Below are 6,423 nucleotides of genomic sequence, written 5' to 3' on the forward strand. Positions count from 1 at the left end.
CCCCCTCCTGCTGCCAGTGTTTCCAGGTGAAGGTGCCCCAAGCCTGCCCCACCGAGAGTGCCAGCTGGGGAGCGGGGGTGCCAGCAGAAGTGGTCACCCTGCTGCCGATCGCGCCACTGCCACTTGCAGGTTGGTGGGATTGGCTGTGGAGGGGCGGTTCCTGACTGTCCACTGGGGGGGACAAGTGTCCCCCTGACTCAGGAGGCACCAGTTGCCCATGCTGCCACAGGTATCTAATGCCCGCTGACCCCACTGAGCTCAGCACCAGAATGTGGCCAGGGCAGATCCCTAGTGCCCAGTGTCTGTGCTGAATGCTGATAAGGAGGAGATAAGGTCCTTGTGCACCTTGCTTCTGATTAGCCAAGGGGCCCAGTGACCCAACCATTTATTCTGATTGGCCAAGAAAGTGATGGCCCTGCTCCTCACCGCTGATTGGCCAAGGGGATATCCTGTATTTTGGAGATGCATCAGTGGCCACCCTACTTGAGATCCTCCTGTGTGAAAAGGTAAATTCTCTCCTCCCCCCTCCTTTGGCACCCTGCTCTTGCCCAAGCTGCTACATGGCATGTCCTGAGACAATCCTGTACTCACAACCCGTCCCCACTCTCCATGCTACCAATAAGCTGCTCTGCCATGAGCCACATGTCATGCTCTGCTGTGGATGCACAGACAGTTGCATTTTGCAGCCTGGCTTGTCCTCCTCCACTCCTCCCATGCTCCTGGGGCTGCCAGCATGTGAAACCCTGCAGTCTCAGCAGCAGACCACAGGTAATGAGAAGGCAGAAAGTAGAAAAAGCAGGGCACAGCAGGGTGAGGCCCTGCCCCCACCATCATAAATGGTATCAGCTCAAAGAGGTTGAGTGATTCTCAACTTCTTTAGTCTCAAGGTTCTATCCAGATCTTTTCTGAATTTAAATCTATAGCAATAATTTTTAACTGTAGGGCCATGACATTCAGAAAAGTTATAGAGTTATTTTTTAACAGAACATCTCAGCTCTGGCATGATTTTCTTTGGCAGAGGAATGGAATATTTTATATGTTTTGGGGAAAATATCCCTCCCCCCGCCCCACCATGTTGAGGATGTAAGAGTGAAGTGTGCCAGCAATTGTAATCCAGAGACAAAGTGTGCCTTAGGTATCAGAAGTTTGGGAAATACTATACTAGTATACACCCTATATAAGAGTAAGAATGACTTTCTTTCAATTTGGCTTTAACTCCCTTTATAAAAAAGATGCATGTTAACCTGGAAAAAAACCCACTAGAATAAGAATGCCCACCCAAGTGGGAGGGACAGGAAAACACTGATGTAATTAAGTGTGTTTAAATTCACACCATAGCTTAGCTTGGTATAACTTTCCTAAGTACATACATTCTAAGATACAGCACCTGGAACAACAATTTTAGTTGATTTAAAATATAGTTTCAAAAGTTGCTCACTTTTTTTTTTGTTTCTTTTGTATATAGAAGAATCTCAGAAGAAACATCTCTCTCTGAAAGCTAGGTCCATTATACAGTGTGATAGAGCATGGACACCAAGCCGTGCCTTTCCTTCAGCATTCATGTTCAAACAGCATATGCAAGAGGAGGGGAAATGGGAATGTATCCTGCTTTCATGGTTGTTTGCCAGTGAAATAAAAACACAGTTCTTAAGATATTACTAGTTAGTTTGGACTAGACTTGGATTCCTTCATTGAGAAATTGTGGTCTATGTTAAAAGCTGTCATCCCATTGACACCTGTACAGAAGAATACAATCCAGTTATTGAGTTATGGACCAAATTTACCCCAAGGAAAGTCATCTAGAAATTCACAGTTTGCTAAATTCTGCATTTTGCATTAGAGTTTTGGAATAAACAGGAGGATACCCATCATCGCCTCTTCTCAAATTGGTCCCTATTGTCCCCACAGTGGAGGTGGCTTACAGCCTTTGCCTGTTCTATCAGAGGGATGGACTAGCTGACATTCAAGAGCTTCCTGGTATAACTGAATAAGAAGGACCAGAGCTTATCACCATGTGTCAAAACCCTCCTCTGTTTGGTCAGCACAGAGACAGGACATACGTGTTGCTCTCCCTGCATGTAATTTTTTGGGATGTTGTAATTCAACAGAGCTACAGTGTAGCCTGTAGGTTTACTCATGTCTCTCTCATAGGCACATGCGATCCTACTTTTCAGTGATCTGTGTATCAGCTCAGGATCTGCCCATGGCCTTTATTAGAAAAGGTGAGCATGGTATTTTACAGCTCCCTGCCTTATAGAAGTGACAATGTAAAAGTTAGATGCTGTTGCCTTCAGCCAGAAGCAGAGAGGAAGGGGTGTAGAGAGGTAACACTCCAATTGAACTTTCTAGGAGGAATATCGCAAGGATTTCTTTCAGGCACTTCCATGGGATTAAACCGATGTGGCTTAATTTCATTCGATGGTGGTGCAGTGGATGTCCTCTGCATCTAGCTGTTCTGTTGCCCAGTGATGGAGAATAGTTTGGTCGTGACTCTAACCCTTGCAAGCACCACAAAGGCATCGGTAGGGAGCAAAGCCTGCACTCAACTACATTTTGATTAGAGAGGTGCAAAGATGTAGAAGTGCCTTCAACTGGGGATGGCTATGGAGAGAGCATGACTATGAACTGGTCTTAACTCGGACAGATCCAGAAAGGGGAATGCTAGCTAACAGAGAGAGTAGAGGGGAGTTCCAGGAGCTGTAATGCTCCAAACTTTAAAGAATATGCGATCTGGTTATTATTATATGCATTTTGTTGTTTAACTCTCATTATTGAGAAATGTCAGCAAAATCCCACTGTGTTAGGAAACTGGATCAGTGAGCAGGAAACCACACAAACCAGCCAATCAACAAAACAAAGTTGAGCAAGAAATTCTAGCCAACTCTCATTACAGGTGTACATGCAGAGTAACTCCGCAGCTGGAAACCACACAAGGATCATAAAGAGACCCAGCAAACTTGAACGCTGCAAAAAAATGAAATGTATCAGAAATTTGTAAGCAATGGAAAAAAGGGCGTTAAACTGAAAGTAAATGTAAGCTGCAACATTAACTTCAAGGATGGTTACTGAAAGCTTGTTAATAACACAGGTCCTAACCCTTCAACCTGGAGTATGCAGATGGATCTCTGCATGAGCTCAGCATGCTGCAGGAATGCAGCTTAAAAGGGTGACTTATGATCCAATTCCCAGAAAGGCTGAGCACCCTCAAAATCCTATTGACTTCAGTCACAGCTGCAGGTGCTTGATGATGTTGAAATTCAGGTCTTCAGTCACCCAGGAGGTGAGAAATGTGTGAAAGGTCTAAATGGATAAATAAATAAAAATCAAGAGCAATGTGTTATCAGTTGTGTTGGAACATGTCTTTTTGCTTAACTGTTTTATTTTATGGCAGAAAGAATTCCAGAGCAGATAGATTCCACATGCCTTGGAGGCATGGGCTTACCAAATAAAAATACATCTGCTCTATGATTGGTTTTTCTACAAAGTACAGTCCCATTTTATTATTATTCAAACACAGATTTCTTTTTATGAGCCATAAATGACATTCAGGTGTAGCACTGTGATTTTAAATCAGATCCTCTGGCAACCATGGAGATGATGTATTATAAGAAGTGTCAAACTAACTGGCCTGTTTCTCCTTTGGCTAATTCCTGGTTTGTATGCTGCTCACTTTAGGTACTAGCCTGTGATGGTTTTACAGAGGCTAAAAGCCATTTCAAGTTACTTGGAAGGAAGAAATTACTCAGCTGTAAACAGTATTTAAGCACATGGCCAAGGAAGCTCTGCCAAGGCTAGACTTCTAATCCATTTCAGACAGCTACTGGATAAAGTCAGCTGTGGAATGCTAAGATGTGCCTGCAGTTAGATCTTTATGAATGGACAATGGCCCCTGCACCAGGAACAGCTTGCATGAGTCAGCTTGCAGAACTGGGGAGTTAAATATAAAGTTGGAAGACATTTTCTTAGTTGTCAAGCCAAACCCAGATTATACTGTTTCAAGACTCATATAGCATGTAGCTACAGAGCTGTAGGGCCCAGTTCTCTCATTACACCAATGCAGGCCAACCTTTTCAGCAGGTGTGCCCCCAATCAAACCTGTATCCTCCCTGAGTGCCATGCTGATTCCTCTCCCCTGCCCAGTCTGATGCTCTGCTTTCTGCTCTACCTGCTACTGTGTTCCCACCCACATTTTCTGGGTGCCACACAGGAGCTGCCTGGGCCACAGGCTGGACTCTGCTTTACACCATCAGGTAAATTAGCATAGCCCCACTGAATTCAGTGGAGTTCATCCATGATTTATAGTAATTTTTACTGAGCAGGATTAATCCTCTGGAATTCTAGGAATAATCCAGAGAAATTACATACATTTCTCTGTGTGTAGGTGTGTACAGTATCTCACACAACAGTGATTAGGTGTACAACTAGGGGTCCTAGGATGATGTGGATTTGGCTTTGTAAAGCAATTTGAGGCATGTGCACATGTTAACTGAGTGCAGAATGATGATAAAGAATTTGTTAGGGAATATCCCAGCTACAGCTGTAAAGAATAGGATTGTTTATAATCCTTGCTACCCTCCATAGGATTACTGTTATAGCTTTGCTAACTCTTTGTGCTTCTTGTGCTCTTCTTATTCTTCTTCCAGGGTGCCTGGTTTTCTCTCTGTGCTAACCAATAGTTTATGTGCAAAAAGGGCATTAATTGCCAAGGTTCCTACAGCTGCTGCCTATGGACCAAATACTTAGGGGACTGATCCTGAAAACATTACTTGTTATGATTCCTTCTGGAAACAGTGCCATGGAAGCTAATGAGACTGTCTTGAATGAGGGATGTAAGTTCAGACCCCTTACTCCATCTCACTCAAAACACTGATTGTCCTGATGAACATTTTTCTAAGGGCAGATGAGAACAATGTCAAAGCTTCCCTAGACCAATCACTCTTGTTAAAACATACCAATACCCCCATTCTTATGGCTTTATCTTCAGATTCTGATGCTCATAAAACTAGTGTTGAATTGTACCTTACTGCATGGAAGCAATGAGATATAATGCCATTGGAGTACCCTGGAAAGGGAATCAGAAACAACTCCTCCCCTCAGGGGAATTCTTTACACATACAAGCTGAGAGAGAGACATGCAGAAAAAGAAGGTAACCGGTTAGATACACAGGTGATGCAATTTGACTTAGCTCCAATGCAAAGGGTGACATTAATGAAGCTAATGATTGAGATCAGCTGAGGATCTGGCCTGTTGTTTTCTGTCTTATTTTCTGTATCACACATGGCGTTCTTTCTATCTCCTAGTTCAAAGCAGATCTTGATGACTGATAATTTTATCTTTATGCTTAGGCTAAAACCAGCTAATGTCCTGGACAGTATTATTTTTGGAATAAAAAAGAGAATTAAATTCCTTTTTAACAGAACAACACAGACAACAGCAAAGGTCAGAGAACTCTTGAGGAAGGTCACCCTATCGATTGCAACAGTGAAAGGATTAACATCAAATACTTCACCATGGAAGGCTGAAAAGCAGCAAATTCAGCATGATATATTGAAACCCAAGTCTCTTTCATACATAGCAGAGTCACTGGCATAGCAGGTTTACTGTTCAAGCTGCGATATGTTGCCTTGCCAACATATATTCTGAGTTATCCAAGCAGATTTAATGTTTTTGCAGCAATGAGTTTTTCTTTTTGGGGGGCTTTTCTTTCTCTCTTAAAAAAATGTTGCAGAAGATTTCAAACCTACTTAGAAATGACCTTAATCAATTTAGTTCCACCGATGAGTATGAAAACACAGAGCATTCTATTTGCTTTCTCTAAACGTCGTTTTAATTGCATTGAGTGGGGTGGTGAAGGCACAGCTTGATAGAAAATGGGTTTTGTTTTTTTACCCATCCAAGTGGCAGCTCTGTTTTGTCTGGAAGGATTGACGTGACTGACAAGTGTTTTGAATTTCAAACCAGAAGGTCTCAATAATGCATGAAAAGCAAGTGACGTGCACCAAAAAAATAGTAAATCCTTTGAAAATCAAAACAAACAAACACAAAACCAGAATTCTGCAGAAGGGTGACAGATGTTTCATTCAGTATTTAAGTCCGTACTTTGGGGTGACCTACAGATGCACTTATAGATTCTGCAGCATGGAAACTGGATATGTAATAAGCCAGATCCACAGCTGGTGTAAATCAAAGTGGAGCCATGTATTTCATTGGCGATACTCCAACTTAGACTAGTTTTAGGGAGTTGGTCCCTGTCATCTGCAATTTGTTCCATACTGACTATTCAGCAGTACTGTTTCAATTTATCTGTGCAAAACCCAATAGGTGGTATTCATGACAATGATTAAAGGTATGTCCGAGATGCATAAACCTGGCTTCTGAGATAAATCGCTTCATTTTTTTTTTGGAAAAAAAATGGTTAGTTT

This window comes from Crocodylus porosus, unplaced genomic scaffold, assembly GCF_001723895.1.
Source record: "Crocodylus porosus isolate Cpor-Errol unplaced genomic scaffold, CroPor_comp1, whole genome shotgun sequence".
Lineage (NCBI taxonomy): Eukaryota > Metazoa > Chordata > Crocodylia > Crocodylidae > Crocodylus > Crocodylus porosus.